At 35.7% G+C, this 18,232-nt stretch overlaps 1 protein-coding gene and 1 non-coding gene across 2 annotated transcripts in view; one reads left to right on the top strand and one right to left on the bottom strand.

Moving 5' to 3' along the window:
• IKZF2 (IKAROS family zinc finger 2) overlaps positions 1-18,232 on the top strand; it is a 167,130-nt gene that overhangs the window by 28,656 nt on the left and 120,242 nt on the right. The window lies entirely within an intron of this gene.
• Positions 9,773-9,844, bottom strand: TRNAW-CCA (transfer RNA tryptophan (anticodon CCA)). The gene has a single exon. It is a non-coding gene; the product is annotated as a tRNA-Trp (tRNA).

Below are 18,232 nucleotides of genomic sequence, written 5' to 3'. Positions count from 1 at the left end.
GGCCTGGCGTGCTGCGATTCATGGGGTCGCAAAGAGTCGGACACGAATGAGCAACTGAACTGAACTGATTGCACAGACTATGTCTTGTTCATCTCCTCTGAACCTGTGATTGTGCAACTGCACCAGGTATAGAATAGGTGCATCCCTCTCCAATGTTTTATGATCAAAAGACTAAGGGAGAATGGATGGGCTTTCATAAAGTAGATGGTAGGGGAATTGCATTTGGGGAAAGACAGAGGGAGTCCCCTTTGGTTGGGGGTGAAGATCAGGTAGGAAAGGCCAGTTTTGGTCTTATTTCACCTGTCCTGATGTGAACAGGATGCAGTAGGAATCTATAAAGGACGGTGACATCTGAACCTAGATCTGTGGGGGTAATTTTGCCCTTAGCACTCAAGCCTCTTTAGGCCTTGCTTCCTGCTTATTCTTGTAGTTTGGCACTACAAGTATGAATATGAAGTATGTAGTATGGATATGAAGGACTTCTCAGGTGGCTCTAGTGGTAAAGAACCGTCTGCAAATGCAGAAAGCCTAAGAGACATGGGTTTAATCCCTGGGTCTGTAAGCTCTCCTGGAGAAGGAAATGGCAACCCACTCCAGTATCCTTGCCCAGAGACTCCCACGGACAGAGGAGCCTGGTGGGCTACATACAGTCCATAGGGTGGCAAAGAATCGGGCATGACTGAATGACTGAGCATAGTATGGGTATACGTCTGTAGTTGGGCCTCACAGTAGGCTAGAGTATTAATAAGCAAAATTCCTATGGACTTCCTGCTATGTGTCATCCGTAATAGAATAATAACAGTGGTACACCCTTTATTCTTCATCCTTCTCATATTTCTTCTCTCCCACACTTGCATCTGTCCTGTTTGTGCTGGCTCATGGTTTTAGACTTCTAATGAAACTTCCTCTGGCTAACCCTAGGGAAATTTGTTTCAGCTCAGGCATTTGCCCTTTGTCAAGCTGACCTATTTCATTAAAAAAAGAAAGAGGTTGTGGTGGGAAGAGTACTTAGAACATAGCAGGAAGGGGCATGCCACTGGTGCCCCAATCAAGGTTATATAGATAAGGCTAGCTTTAGTGAAGCCTTTGAATTGTCTCTGGGCCTTTTGCTATTCTTTCTTCTTTCTTAGCACTCCTTTTAGAAACCCACTTCCCTTGTGGTACTTTCTTGTTGCTTCACTACCTACTCCATCCTGCCTCCCTTTCAGGGTTGTGTGATACTAATACTTGGCTCCACTATCCCACTCTATCCAAATCAAAACCTGTCTATGGCAGCAGGAATCCTTTTCTCAGTTTTCTCTCCTGTCATGGAACAATTCGGTAAACTCATTCAAGCTAAGTTTTTAGAGTCACGTAGTTTAATGTATTACAGTTGTCTTATAGCAGCATGTATGCTTTAGATAGAGGCTTTTCTAGAAATGCAGTCTTCAGTTGTTATAATACATTTTCAGTCATGGGAATTTCAGGCATCCAGTCATACTAGAAGATATGCAGGAAAAGTTTGCGGCCCATGAATATTTTCCTTTTATTTTCTATAGAATTCATAACATTAAAGTAACTTTTTCCAGCCCCAAAGTGGTATTTGACCTGTGTTGAGATTCCGCCCCCCTCCTCCACCATGAGCACAGAATATCAGCAATAAAGATGAACTTCATGGTTAAAAAAATAAAAAAGTATTAGGATCTGGAAGTAACTTCTTGGCTATTCTTTGTGTGAGTGTGTACACATGTTCAGTCATGTCCACCTCTTTGTGACCCCATGGAGTGTAGTCCGACAGGCTCCTCTTTCCATGGGATTTCCCAGGCATTGACTTGGGTTGCCATTTCCTTCTGCAGGGGATCTTCCTAACCCAGGGATTGAACCCACGTCACCTGCCTCTCCCGCATTGGCAGGCACATCCTTTACCACTGAGCTACCTGGGAAACCCCTGGCCATGCTTTGATCCTGTGCCAAATGAATTTTTGGGATAGGAGAAGTCTCAGGTGGTATCTGTAAAGCCTTACAAGAGTTTGAGCTCACAACAAGATTTGAAACTACCTTTGTCAGTTTGTTGGAGTGGGTATTGTTTACTTTTGGTTGCTTTGTTTCAATATAACGAACTTGTGGGTATAGTTTTATAAATATCAGACACATTTACAAATGTCTTTAGATATTGTAGAAATAAGATTGATAATCTTACAGCAGTAGACCTTTACCCAGCCCTTCTCTGTGGATAAGCAGTGCCCTGTCATGTGTGGTGTGGAAATGTGTGCTTAATTAAAAAATTTCCACACTTGTCAAAACACTGCTATGGAAAAGAATTGCATCTGTTTTGGTAAAGCTTCCATTAAAATGACAGCTTTTAAATATCCATAAAGATGAAATTGGGGCTTCTGTGGTGGCTCAGATGGTAAAGAATCTGCCTGCAAATGCAAGAGACTGGGGTTTGATCCCTGGGTTGGGAAGATCCCCTGGAGAAGGGAATGGCTACCCACTCCAGTATTCTTGAAATTCTGGAGAGTTTCATGGACAGAGGAGCCTGGCAGGCTATAGTCCATGGGGTCACAAAGAGTTGGACACAACTGAGTGACTAACACACAAACATAAAAAGATGAGATTGCCTCAGGTGTAAAAATATGTTTTCCAAAAATATACCAAATTTTTCCATTTTGGTATCCAATGCATTTCTCCTGGGAAAGAGGGATAACCTAGTCGGTTAGTTGGAACACAAAGAACAGGAAGTCCTTCATATAACGGGGGGGATTGTCTTTAAGTCTGTTTATAAATCACTCTTTCTTTTTTATTAAAAATGTATTTTTGTTCCATATCCTGATTATGGTGGTAGTTACATGAATCAATACATGTTGTAAAGCTCAATTTTTTCTTGTTTGATAATTTAAAAGTAAAATGTTGGGATAAAGGAATGTACTTTTCTTTTGAAACCATGGTAAAATGTTATTAAATTTCCAGAATAACCACTGATAAAGCTTAGTTAATGTGACATTTATCTGATCAATAGAATTATGCAGACTAGCCATTTCTGAGGAAATAACATTTCAAATCAGAAATCAGAACTTGAATGTATTTCTTCCTGTATAGTCAGGAGTTCTGGTGGTAGTAGTGCTAAATGCAGTTATGGTGACTGTGGTGCTTGAGGTAGGGGCTCTGGTTGAGAGCTGGAAGAGGATTGCCCTTAGCAGGGCAACAGTGTTGATATGCCTAACATTTTGCACAGAGCTGACTAGCTTCTTCCTGGGTTGAAATCCTGGCTCTACGTATGCGCTGTGCAATCTTGTATAAGTTACTTAACCTCTCTGTGCCTCCTCGTCCTCCGCTCTAAAGATTGTGAAGATTACTTCTCTTGTAAGGCTGTTGGGAGGGTTACATCAATTGAAGCATGAAGCTGTTAGCAGGGTTTGGGGCACATAGTAAGGGATCTTGTGAATGTGAAATGCTATTATTACATAACTGTTGGATGACTGGCAGTGGCTCCTGTGGCTTTCTGTGTTGGGGATGCAATGTTGAATGATGATGGCTCATTTACAAGTGAACTCCTTGACTGAGGTCAGGAACATTGGAAATTAATGTCTTTCATAGTGCAGCATAGAATACGCAGATGTCTAAAACTAATGTTTGTTTCTTCTCTTTGCTATATACCTTTAATTCTGAGCTTTTTTCCTATTGAACTTAAAGTGTCATTGAGTGAAAATTATGAGGTATATCAGCTCTGTGAAGGATTTATTATATCAGTTAGTCTTCCTGGATTGTGATTATTAGATGTAAAAAATCATGATTTAATATATTTGAATGATATGCATTTTCTGGACTTGCTTGTGGTCCAGTAGTTAGGATTCTGTTAGTTACAGGGGGAGTGAGCTTGATCCCTGGTTGAAAAACTAAGATTCCCTCATGATGTGTGGCATGGCCAAAGTGGGGGAAATGCATTTTATTGTAAATGCTTTTTATAGAAAGAATGTAGTTTAATTAAGGAGAAAAGGAAAATATGCCTAGGTTAAAAAAAAAGGGGTACAGCACTCATCTCACAATCAGAACCAATTGCTGTGCAAAGTAATAATAACAGAAATTCTTATATGTCATTTACTGTGTATCAGATACCATTCTAAATGCTTTGAGTGTAATTTATTTAACAACATAAGTATGTTGCTATCCAGGTTATTTTCTATGCCTTAATAAACACAGGAGTAGCTGGGATCATATATTTAAAGGTTGCTTATTGTTTAATTGTTTTTTCCTTAATAGTATACATTTTAAACAGTTTCCTTGTTCACATATTAAATATATATACACATATATATGTATGTATATGTATATATATGTGTGTGTTTGTGTATATGTTTATCTCATGATTTTTAACAACTACTGAGTATTTCATTCTGTGGTAATGAACCTATTGGTAGGTCATTTTTGTGCTCTGTAACCATTGCAGAGTTTACCTCTTAAGATGTTGATAATATGATTTTGTTTCTCCTAAATTAAGTGTTATTCACCAGAAAGTCAATGAAGTATCATCTATTATTCTTATTAAAAGAGGTTCAGGTAGTACATTATTGTATCTAAGAGTTTCACCCTGATTTTTTGTGTATAAAGTAAGAAAGTTCTGATGCAACACAGCTATTTTTTTCCATCATACACCCAAGCAATGTGATTCTGAGATAGCTATTCATTTCTGAGATGTTATAAATTTAAATAAGACCTAAGTATTTATTAATGTTATGCCATGTGGATAATTAGACTTTCTGGGTTTTCTGACTTTGGCAGGTAACATTTCTGTTATCTTTGGTTTTGATAGTAAAACTTGCTCTAATGCCAATATGATTATTCCATGATAGTAAAAGAGACATATTTGTTGAGATCCACATGGTTTAAGTTATTCAGTCCCTTCAACTATCCCTTTAATTTATTTGTAAGGCAGGAGATGAGAGTGATGGATTAGTTTCAGGGTGTGAACCCCAGTCTCTGATTGTAATTCAGAAGATATGTGGATCCAGAGTTGATGGGCAGGATGCCTAGTTAGCCAGGCGAGCTTCCATTATCTCAGGAACCTGCACCAATTAGTCTCCTATCATTTTGAGAGAACTCACTCTGAAAACAGACATGTTCCTAAGGTGGTGAAGAAATAAAAGGAAAATTTCCATCTGAGCTTTAATTCCTCCACTATTTTAAGCCTATAGAATTTCATCCAACTAATGGGATTTATTTGCCAGGGGGCTAATGTCTGAGTTTCCTCTCCAGTTTGTTTCCCTTCCTCCTGCCTCAGATTAAGACTAGTTCATCTGTAAGACACACAAATGTTTAAGTTTATTTTCTTAGGCCAGAGCCTTGCATAAACTGAAAGTTCAGTAAACTTAGTGAATACTGAATGAATGAAATTACTTGAAGAACTATGTAGCAACATGAAATGTGATTTATAATAATATATGTAATTGTATATATTTATCCTCCAGCTTTTTCATAGCTACCATGTCCCACCAAAGCTGTTATTTTTGCCTTCTTGGTGCTCAGTTGAATCTACTGTATTGCAAGTTTTAAGAGTTAATATGTATTTCCTTTAATTCTACAAAGCTTTTCCCAGGAGGGCTTATGCTTTTGTTACTTCAGAGGTTTATATGTTGATCAAAATCATATTAAACCAGACATTGTGGAGGATCAGATCTTTACACCTTTCTGGAGATTTTTTAAGAATCTCAGAGCTTGATTTTCATATTCTTTTTCAAATACTCTGTTTCATGACGGTTCATACATTTGGTTCATATGATATTGTACATCACATAGTCAGTCTGATCACTAATAATTACATCTCTCAAGCCCATCCAAGACTGATTCAAAGGGTAAAACATGGAAGGCTAGAGTATTAATAAGCAAAAAAAGAGCTCTTTCTTACTTAACATTGTATTTAATAAAAATACTATTTTAATTTTTCTGTTTCAGTTTACCATTAGAATCTATCAAAATGATCAGAGTTCTCATCAAAGTAAAACAACAACCACAACAATAAAAACAACTCTTTTCCCATAACACAAACACGTACATACACCCCCTTATTTTAGATGCAGATTAAATTTTAGATTTCTCTGAAGAAGATACCTTTTTTCCCCCAAGAAATCCCATTGTCATCATTAGCAAATAGAAGCACTGAAAAAAGTGTTGAAAAATTCCACTCAGCTGTTATTTGAACCTGAGTTTTGGATTGGGCATTGATGTTGAAGGAATTCAAGAAGACGTGGAAGGACAGAGTGCAAGACCCCATCAGAAGTATCAGGCAGGACTGTTAGAGGCTTATTACGAAGAGGGCAGTGCTAGAGCTTCAGTGGGTCACAGGATTCTGCCAGCCTGCTCGCACTCACTATTCTTGTGATAATATGAATATACCCATTTACTTTTATTTCTTTCAAATTTGGGAGCCCATTGTCCTTCCTTGCTGAATACATGAACATTTTAAGAACATAATCCCAGTCAGATTTAGGAACGTCTAAAACAAATACCTTCCTTCACCCCTTCCACTCAGTTAGGAAAAAAATGTTCCAAATATCAACAGGTACAGTTCGACAATAAAAGAGAGAGAATAGGAAAAACAAAACTTTTTACTTCAAATGTTAACTTTTAAACATGAGTTTCTCTTTGTTCTGTGGAGAAACACACACTTGTATAGTTAAATGGTTTCTTGAGATTGTACTTGATGTCAGTGTAACATATTTATCAGAGGTAGCATAATTATTAGTATCATTTGTTGTGTACAGTGGTCAAACTCCAGCAAGTTGATGGAGAAGTGAACCCATGACTAATAAATACATGTTCTTCATCGGCTTCAAAGTTCACTTTCAAGTGACCCTGAAATGCTGGGAGTTAAGGAGGAAATACGGTAATATTATCCTCCAGACTGGATTTAAGTTGCTTTTGCACCTAAATACTGTAAAAATACTGTAAAGAGCCTCTTGATGAAACTGAAAGAGGAGAGTGAAAAAATTGGCTTAAAACTCAACCTTCAGAAAACTAAGATCATGGCATCTGGTCCCATCACTTCATTGCAAATAGATGGGGAAACAATGGAAACAGAGAGAGACTTTATTTTGGGGGGCTTCAAAATCACTGCAGATAGTCACTGCAGCCATGAAATTAAAAGACACTTGCTCCTTGGAAGAAAAATTGTGACCAACCTAGATAGCATATTCAAAAGCAGAGACATTACTTTGCCAACAAAGGTCCATCTAGTCAGAGCTATGGTTTTTCCAATAGCCATGTATGGATGTGAGAGTTGGACTATAAAGAAAGCTGAGCACTGAAGAATTGATGCTTTTGTGATTGATGTGGTGTTGGAGAAGACTCTTGAGAGTTCCTTGGACTGCAAGGAGATCCAACCAGTCCATCCTAAAGGAAATTAGTCCTGAATATTCATTGGAAGGACTGATGCTGAAGCTGAAACTCCAATACTTTGGCCACCTCATGCGAAGAGATGACTCATTGGAAAAGACCATGATGCTGGGAAAGATTGAAGGTGGGAGGAGAAGGGGATGGCAGAGGATGAGATGGTTGGATGGCATCACCCACTCAATGGACATGAATGAATAAACTCCGGGAGTTGGTGATGGACAGGGAAGCATGGTGTGCCACAGTCCATGGGGTCACAAAGAGTCTGACATGACTGAGTGACTGAACTGAACTGAACTGAACTGTAAAAACTGAGCTTCCCGGGTGGTGCAGTGGTAAAGAATCTGCCTGCCAGTGCAGGAGATGCAAGAGACATGGGTTTGATCCCTGGATGGTAGGAAATGGCAACCCACTCCTGTATTCTTGCCTGGAAAATTCCACGGAGAGAAGAGCCTGGTGAGCTGTAGTCCCTGGCATCACAGAGTCATACAGGACTGAGCAGACATGTACACACTGTGAAACTTAAGGGTCCTTTTGTCTTGCAATTCAGACTGAGAGTTGCACCACTGTATATGTTTTGGATTTTCCTTTGTTACAGACATGCCCAGAGCCAGCATGGGTGTGCACTGTTAGTCTTGGTTGATAAAATAAAAGAATTCATATTTTCCTATTATTGTGAGAATGACCACTGGATACCCACACACTTTTATTCAGATATATGCTCTGTGCTATCTCCACTTCATTTTGAATCCCCTAAGAATTAACATATAAATCTAGAGAAGGAAGGATACGTGTTCCTACCATCTCTTTTAGTGCCACAAGCTTCTCCAGTAGGAGTTCTGGGTAAAAGACATTTAACCTGTGATTTCAGGAACTGGATCACTGAGTTCCTTATGGATACCTGTAGTTACATCGAGGGTCTCAACCAGAATATTAAGGAGTTAGGGTTCAGACAGTAAGCTAGAATGTCCTTTAAGTGTTTTTAAGAAACAGCATAGAAGTGTTTCTTGATCATCAAGTTTACAGATTTGAAAATCTGGAGGAAACGGCTACATCTACTATTTGAGTTACAGTGTAGGTAACTTCTTTATAGTATACTGTGCTTATGCTTAATTGCTCAGTTGTGTCCAACTCTTTGGGACCCCATGGACTGTAGCCTCCCAAGCTCCTCTGTCCATGGGATTCTCCAGGCAAGAATACTGAAGTGGGTTGCCATTTCCTCTTCCAGGGACTCTTCCCCACCCAGGGACTGACCTGTGTCCCCTGCATTGCAGGCAGATTCTTTACCACTTGAGCCACTAAGGAAGCTCTTTATAGTGTACTGTTAAATTATAACTATTTAGCATGGTTACTGGCTTATAAAGTCCTTAAAAGGACTTATGTGCATCTGTATATAAAAGGGAGGATAAAAGAGAAATCTTAATGCTTATTTAATTCAACAAATATTTATTACTTCTAAGGCTTTGGGAGGGAAGGCACAGTCCAGATGAGATGTTTAGATCATATTGACATGCTCATCATTATTTCTGATAGATCTTAGGAAATCTATATTTTTAATGTTTTTCCCCTCAGTTTCTATGTTTTATGGATGCTATTTTTCTTTTGTTAACTGTAAGATAACTTATTTAATCTTCATAGGTAGACACTGTTGCCCACATCTCAAAGATGAGACATGGAACTACAATTAAAAGCCATTAAGAAGTAGAACTGTGTTTCAAACCTAGATTATCTTGCTCCAGAGTCTATGTTCTTAACTAGTATGACAATATTTCCAAAACTACAGCTTGTATTTTATTAGTGGATTGCAAAATCAATATAGTGTTTTTAACTAGAAGTTAAGTAAAAGTGATATGGAATAAAAAGGAAAAGAATACATGTATTTGTGTGTAGTAAATGTACATTCCATGTAGTAAATATAAATATTCTGTGAAACCACTTTTCATAACCATATGCATATATTTAAACATGTAATATACAGATATATTTACATACATATATATATGTTATATATACATATACACTCAGAAATGTATTTCTTTTTGTGCATCTAGGTCAAAAATTTTAAGCCACTGAACTGTACCATAGAGCAGTCAATGCCTTGAAAAAAGTAGGTGTTCAGTATATCTTTATTAAGTTGAATTAATGTTTTGTTACATTTTAAAAATTCCCTACAAAGTATTAGGCTAAAAGGCTTTTGCTGAGCATGTAATTTTCCTGAGGAGTAGAACTGAAAATGTTAGTTCCATAGTTCCTAACCGATGGACCTGCAACAATCCAATATAATTAATTAAGGTGGTGAAGTCGCTCAGTCGTGTCCGACTCTTTGCGACCCCATGGACTTCTCCGTCCATGGGATTCTCCAGGCAAGAATACTGGAGTGGATTGCCATTTCCTTCTCCAGGGGATCTTCCCGACCCAGGGATCGAACCCGGGTCTCCTGCATTGGAGGCAGACGCTTTAACCTCTGAGCCACCAGGGAAGCCCATTAAGTTCTATCTAATCCCAAATCTAAATTCAAGTTCTCTTACCCAAATCTTTCTGGTTGGAAATTTCTTATCACTTTAAGACTTGGTCTCTTACACGTTAATACTGTCAATTAAAATGGACCTAAATAAGTGGCAATTCTTAAAAAATAAGTCAACCAACAGTCTAGGTTCCATTAAAGTAGTACTACATTGCCAACAACTGGGTTTTATTTCAGCAATACAAGGATAGTTCAGTAGTAGGTAATCTGCTGTTTATCATATTAAACTAAGGAGAAAAGTCACAAGAGCCTATCTCTATAGACACTGAAAAGACATATGAAAACAATGAACAATTAACAACCATTCTTCATATCCAATAAAATAGGATTGAAAGGAGACTTCTTCAGTGTTATAAAATATATTTATATCAGCTCAAAAGTCATTATGATTGATAGGAATGTATGAAGCATGCTTCACAGAATTGGAAGCAAGACAAAATCCAGTTCACTCTCTCTACCAATATTTAATGCTGTACGAGAGGAAACTGTCAATGCAGTTAGATAAAAGGATACAAAAATGTGAAAGGAAGAGATAAAACAATCATTATTTACAGATGATAAGATTTTATGCTCACAAACCTCAGAGAATCAGTTGAAAAATGATCACAAGCAACAACTTTGTAATGGGAAAGTTCAAAATTAACAGATGTTTTATTTAATTATGTAATATTTCTAACTAAGGAACATGAAAAGAGTACTTAAAAATGAGAAGAACCACTGTATTCTTTGACAGGTATATCATACAGTCCATATCACATACTGAACCTATAACAGCATCCGTATCTCATACTCAACATCAGGATAAGCTTTGAATTGGAACAAGGTTTTAAATGAGAAAGATGAAACTATAAAGGTAGTATAAGAAGATATAAATTTCTTATGGTTAGTATGGAAAAGGCCTTTTTAATAAAATTCAAAATATGAAAGTTGATTTTAAAATGATAATTTATTTGAATTTATAAAATTTTAAATTTCCACATGGCAAAACAATTAGCAAAACCATCAATAATAAGTTGAAGGTAAAAGTTGCAACTCATTATGGCTAAAGATCTGGCCTCCCCTTTATGTAACAAAATCTAATAATTGACAAAGAACACCTAATGAATATCTGATCATATTATGCTATTACATAGCTCAAAGGAAAATACCAGTGACTCTTATAAAGAGTTTCAAAACAGAAAAATCTAAAACTATGCTTGATAGCATTTTAATACAGTACATTAGCAAAAAACCAAATGTGTAATAACATACTATATTGGAAAGACTACCAGGTAATAAGAACTCTTATACATTGTTGATGAGAGTGTAAGTTGGTATGAATATGACTTTAAACAATATGCATAAGGTTTGATTTGATATTCCTATTTCTACAAGTTTATGATATGTTTATAAAATGTTAAATGTACAAATGTAGTCATTGCAGCAGTTGTTCTATAGTAAAAATGCAAAAACGTTTGAAAATCATGTCCATCAGTAGAGTATTGGTTAAATAAATTAGGTACTTTAACAAGGGTGTATGTAAAATGGTGAATCTTATGACTATGGAAAGATTTCCATAATATATTACTGTTAAAAAGTACAGAATATATATTTTTAAAATATATTAAAATATAATTATACATTTGATCATTATATTAAAAAATACAGGAAAAGTTTTATAAGAAACCGATAAATAAATAAATAAACATGTTTTCTGGGTATTTTGGTAGAGAGTAGAGGGTTGAGAGCCAAGCAGATAAAAGAGTGGATTCAAAGTAAGACTCTACACTATATACTTTGTTAAAGCAAGACTTTTCACTGTATACCTTAAAGCTTTTTTTTTTGAACACTACAAATACATATATCTAGTCAACAAAATAAAGGTAAACAATGAAAAAAAAAAGTTATTCAGTAATTTTCCTCACAAGTGGTACTAAAAATGTCATCCTCATGGTTCCATGCAAGTGGGACTGTAAGAGACTAGCATAGTTCATTCATTTTCTTTCCCTCCACAACTTAGATGTAAATTCTGCACATTCAGATCATTTGTTGGTAGTTTTCTCTACCATACACATTTAATAATTTTAATTGCATTTGTCTTGGTGTCTACACTTTAACACCATCAAGCAACCTTTATCCAAAAATATGTGTAAGTGGTAGTTTAAAAAAAACGGTTAAATAAAAATTAGGACTGGAATTAATCTTAAACATTCCTGGACATTATTATATAATGTAATTATATGATATTATATAATTATATAACATATAATATAACTCTGAAAACTGCAATATTATTATAGCTCTCTGAATATATTTTGTCTTGCTTATGCTTATCTCCTTGAAGTATAATATTGGCATGCTGTAACATGATGGTAATAGTGCTGATGTTAAGAGCTTGTTTTCATTAACATTAAAATACAGTTAATAAATATGAATATACAGGATATAAATATAAATGAGAAAATTGAACATCTGTTCAATATGGGATTCAAGAGCTACATCTTATGTTTTGGTATGATTCATTTATTAGCTGTGAGAATTATTTAACCTTTTGGAAAGTTGGTTTCTTAATGTGTAAAAAAGATACCAATATGTACTTGTCTCATAGGGTTGTGGTCAAGATTAGAGTGAATGCTTCTGAAAAAAACTTAGCATAGTAGATGCTGAATATAAGCACTTAGTAGTTTTGTGGTGATATTAATCGTGATATGCAACCCTAAAATTCCAAGATGAATTTTATTTAGGCAGTGTGTACAGTTTACCCCTACCTATAATTTAATATTTATAATTATTCAATTCATTTTATTTGAATGATGAATTCATTTTATTTGAATGAAAAAAGGGGAGTTGATTACAATTACAATTTTAAGCTTGTGTCTAATTGAATTCTTCATTTACTGAAAGTTTGGTAGACTCAATTGTTAAAATCACTTTTAAAATAATTTCTTTGAATAGAATATTTGATGTGAAGAATTAGCTGTTCCATTTAAATTCTTTGAAATATTTTAAATAATGATTGATTGTTTAAAAAAACAGGATATCCACTGGAGCGGATAAGATACAGCCTAAATGTAAAAGGCTGCACAAGTTTGTTTAGTAGGGTCTCAAATTTGTAAATACAAACCCACTTATATGGGTTTGTATACTTAAAAAGTATGTATACTTTTTAAAAGATAAGGAGAATATATATCGAATGTTAACAGTAATTATCTTTTAGTGTTGGAATTATGATATTTGGTTTATCCTTTTTTAGATTTCTGAATTTTCTACAATAAGCAGTTATTGCATATAAGTATAATTTAAAAATGGTATGTTTTCATATCTACTTTGAGGCTAGATTTCAGGATGAGTAGAATCCTAATACACATGCCTCCTAAAGAAAAACAGTTCAAAGCTTTATTAACTCTGTTAGTGGAATCCTATTCCAGAAGTGTAGAAGTTGGCACCTGGAAGCACTCTTGGCACATTTTCGTATCGAGGAGGGGTTTATTTTGGTAAAGTAACACTACCACTGTAGCCTGTTGGCTACTGAAGTGGGATCAGATCTCAGGTCACATCAGTTCAGTAGCTCAGTGTGTAGCTCAGCTCTCTGAAATTGTGGGCCACACTCAGGGTGCTTCAGAAGGTGATCTCTATGTCTTTTCATGTATCAGAATCTGCTTGTGGAGACCAGATACAGATCACAGGACACTGGGGCTTGTACAAGTAGTATATCAACCTAATATAAGGACAATTATTTTATGCTGTGCAAACATGGGTAAAATGTAAAAGAAATGGGTAAAGTTGTGCCAGACTTCTGTTCAGTTTAAACAAATACCCTACTCTACAATGAAATACTGGAGTGGATTGCCATTTCCTTCTCCAAGATATCTTATATAGTTTTCATTATCTCATTTCTCAGCAGCTAGCAGTGTTCTGGTTCACATCAGACATAACATTCGTTATGAATACTTTGGGGAATATTGAGTGAGTTAGACACTGAAAAGGATGTCTTGTGGGTTTTTATTTAGCAATTTCAATCATTTTCCCCTCAATTTATATGCATTTCACTCTTCTGACAATTCAATTTGGTGTCCCAGTTGTCTTTATGTTACCGTCCGCCTAATTTAGGATTATACCCCTGATACTTTTCATTTTATTTAATCATAGTTTTTGAGAGATATTTCAACCCCCTTCATTTTAGAGATTTAAAAACAGACACTGAAAAGTTAGTGAATTGTCCAAGTAAATAGATAAATTTCAAGACTTGACTTCTAATTCGAGCTGTATGCTCTACCAGGTTCTAGTTATTTTTGAAAATTCTCAAAAATGTTGTCATGAAAGGTCTAAGATTTTTATATTATCTCTCTCGGGCATATAGAAATACATAAGGGTGATGTATGTTTAATTCTTTTTTCTCCCCTATATATTCCTGAGGAAGATACATATATGTATATATATATGTGTACATAAAGTATCAAAGTATCTAAATTATCACTGAAACCTCTGGCACATGAAAGTAGGAATATAGTTCTTGTACTATTTGAACTTGAATCACAATTCACTTGTGCTACCTAATAAGTTTGAGTCAGGTTCTCACTACAGATGACTAAATCTCTTCTTCCTATAGTGAGAGAATTATATAGAGACAATTCTACACTTAGAATTTTGAGATTTTATTGGGACTGGAAAAATGTTTGTAATCTATATATACTTAGCAATAAAGCATGCAGTATACCTGGTATCAGAGATTCCCCTCTTTCAAAAGCTACAACCTTAAAGTCATGAGACCTTATAATTATCATCTCTTGACATACATGTAGTGAATTTCACCCAAGTAAGAAGTGATTCTTTCTTTTTTTTTTGTCTTGCTGAGCCTTAAAGTTTTCAAGGGCAAGGGATTATAAGGAATATTCAGAGGGCCATTATTTTGTTTGTCTTTTATGAACAATCCAGGTGTTTTGTGATGACCTTTCTGTATGTATCTGAGAGAACCCTAAGTGTTTCTGAATCTGTACAGGCTAATTTGGCCCTCCTTATGATACGTGTGCATGTGTTAGTCGCTCAGTTGTGTCCGACTCTTTGCGAACCCATGGACTGGAGCTTGCCAGGCTCTGCTGTCCATGGGATTCTCCAGGCAAGAATACTGGAGTGGGTTGCCATTGCCTTCTTCAGGTTGCCATTGCCTTTTCCAGACCTTATGATATAATTATTTCTAAATTTATTATTTTTCTCATTTATCAACAGCATGATGTATCTCTTTAACTTATGACTGGATGAATGCAATGAGATACTTTGAATAAAAATTACATTATAATTTAAAAATATTTTAGCTGAGAAACTATTTAAAATGGGAGAGATACTTTCTAGTACTATTGTTCAAATATTATATATTAATCAGATGTTAAGTACATGTGTTATTTAATGTGTTCATCTTGGTATTAAGTGTGAGCAAGATATGTGAGAATGAGAATTAAGATAATTTACTTTTAGATTTTCCAGGTGGCAAAGGGCTTTTAGATATTTGATATCAGAATGGAAAATCTACTAAAAACAAATGTATTTCCTTAAGAGTGGTTAGACCACCTTTTCATTTAGAAAGAGTTTGGCCCCCTCTTTCCATAAGTTGCTTTTTTAAGAAGCCATGGGAAAAATAGGATCAATGTTAACATATTTAAATGCTAATTATTTATTATTTTCATTCATTATAGTTGTACACCTTTTTAAAAAAAGTGAATGAGGAAGTTTAACAATTTATGTAAAATAAGTTTAAATATAAAAGATAAAAAATTTATATCTTTAAGAGGAAAAATGGAATCACATATTTTTGATTATTAAAGTATAAAGAAAATGTTCTCAAACAGATTATACATTTATCTTTTGCCCCAGTGATGTTTTATTATCTAAAGTAGGCAAGAATTAAATAGCGTGAAAAAAGTTGTTTCAAAACTCTAAGCTCTTAGTCCCAATGTTACCATGAAATCGTTTTCTGATGAAGTTTGGTTAAACTGTAAGCTACAGCATGGCAATCTAACAACAGAGATTTTGAACATGATGCCAGCCTATCAGTAATTTTTCTGATATTTTCTTTTCACCCTAGATTTTTGATTTTCAGTGTTTGATAGATTAAGAAGGATCTTTGCACTGTCTTGATTTTTGTGACAATTTTATAAGGTGGTAAACTTTCTGTAAACTGTGTTGTTTTTGGTAGGGAAATACACACACATCTATTATACTTCTTGAAATGTTTTAGATAAAATCACTTCATCCAATGATTTGGGAAAGTTTGAGTTGATCAGAGGTGATGTAATATATTGTGTGTAAACAAAAATTTCAGATAAGAGAAAAACCAGTTCAGGAATTAGAATATCATTCCTTCATCGTGTGTGTGTGTGTGTGTCTCCCCTTTCCTTCACTTCAGTGGTGTATTTTCACTAATAGTGATGTCAGGTTCTTTAGGGAGCAGGTGTAAAGGAAAACAGCAGGGGAGAAGAGGATTGGATCTTTGGGGAATGGCTGGGAGGGAAGGCAGTTGGGGAATTGGTTTCTATGGGTAGCTCATGGGAGCGGGCTCTGCACTAGGAGAGGAATCAAATCTTCAGGGAGGTTAAGGGGAATAAAGGGTCAGGAATTGGCCGCTTCAGGGAGTCATTGGAATGGAAAGAAACAACGCCATGAAGGAATTCTTCTGGATTCTCCTCGAAGGAGACCAGGGAGGCAAAGCAGTGAGCTCCTTCGAGAAAATTCTGGGATAGACTCAGGGAGGGAGAGGAGTGGAGTCTCTCCACAATCTATATTGTTGCCTTCACTGAGGTCCCTGGTGGAAGGAAGGATCTAAGTAGTGGTAGTTACAAATTGGATGGCTGTGTAAATCTGTTTGCATTTGTGAATGTTGTCCTGATTTCCTCCCCTTTTTACCAGCTTATCTGAGTCTGGGAATGGCTGAAGGCTTTATTGCTATCTGTGTGTTGCATGCTATGTGGATCTTTTAAGGTGTGACCTTATCAAAGCTGACATCTAAATGCAGAGGAAAATGCAGGGCAAGCTTGTTCTAGTTGGGGTTCCTGTCACCAGACCATAGCGATGTGGAACAATGGATACATTACCTGAATTCACAGGGTGCAAGCAGAGTCCCTGCTTCCAGCTTGTCCTTATCAGTGTTTAAAATAGCACCCAGTACTATGAGTACCATCTATCAAGAGAACACCTCCTTCTTATTCTCCTCTTTTCCTGATCCTTTGTGCATATTTTAGGGGGGAAGGCTTTTGTTTGAGTAGTTAGAAAATGTGGAAAAACAAGATTACAAGGTCGGGGTGAAAGTAGTACAAGATTGGAAGAATGAAACTCTTTTTCTTCACTGGGAGTAAAATGATACTCTTGGCTCAAGGCCAGAGAAACACAGGAGTTAGGATGGTGCAGACAGGCCTGGCAACAAGTTTGTTACGGAATGGGCTGAGGGAGCCTTGTCTCTGCCCTTTAGTGTATTGTTGTATTTGCCTTTTAACTCTTTTTGTTTTTTTGGTCCGTTGGAAGCCGTGGTCTCGATCACACTCAGGTTCAAAACCACAGCAAAACAAGTCTTTAAGGCAACTGTGGGGTAGCCTAAGAGATAGGCTAACAGGTTCTGTTTTAACCCAGCTGATAATTTTTTTTTCCTAAGGGTTTTGCAAGGCATGGAATATTAACCCTTTTCTTCTCCTTCTGCTTTATTTATACTGCAAATGAAATCTGAAGTGTATGAGCACCAAAATAAAGGAAACAAAACACAATTTTACACAGAAAATATATACATATTCTGAATGTGCCTTTTATAGGATATAATTAGCATTCCTTTTATTTAGTGCATTTCAAAATATACTATTCTTTTTGCAATTTTAACATCTTCCTTATAAATCTGAACACCTTATTTGTGATTAATAGAGAATTTTACAGTGTATTTTTCTGTAATAATCATTCCAACGTCTCTAGCAAATCTATATACACTTTAAGATAGTGCTTTTTACCTTCAAATATTGTATTAATTATTCAAAGTTTACAAATCAAACATTTATTGAAGATTAAGATTAGTTTTAAGAAAACATTTTCTTTCAGAGAATGAAGGTAACAGTAAGAAAGGCCAAAGAGTTTCTACTCTTTCCTTAAAAAAAGTGAAAAAACAAAGCCTATTTATCTTTTGTCTGGATGCCCTCTTTCATTTATTTTTTCATTGAATGTACATTCATTATGTGCCTGCTAAACTTAAATTAAGCCTCTCCTTGTTAGTCTATTGATATAGTAAATCAGGTTATCTTTTGTAAGCATTAATAAGAATATTTTTTAGGCAGTTCAGGCTCTGGAGATGGTCATAGGTTAAAATCCAGGTGTTTCTGTTAGCTGTAATGAACA

Source organism: Budorcas taxicolor, chromosome 2 (genome assembly GCF_023091745.1).
Source record: "Budorcas taxicolor isolate Tak-1 chromosome 2, Takin1.1, whole genome shotgun sequence".
Lineage (NCBI taxonomy): Eukaryota > Metazoa > Chordata > Mammalia > Artiodactyla > Bovidae > Budorcas > Budorcas taxicolor.
The sequence above is the reverse complement of the archived record's forward strand: the minus strand, read 5'-3'. Positions and strand labels throughout refer to the sequence as shown.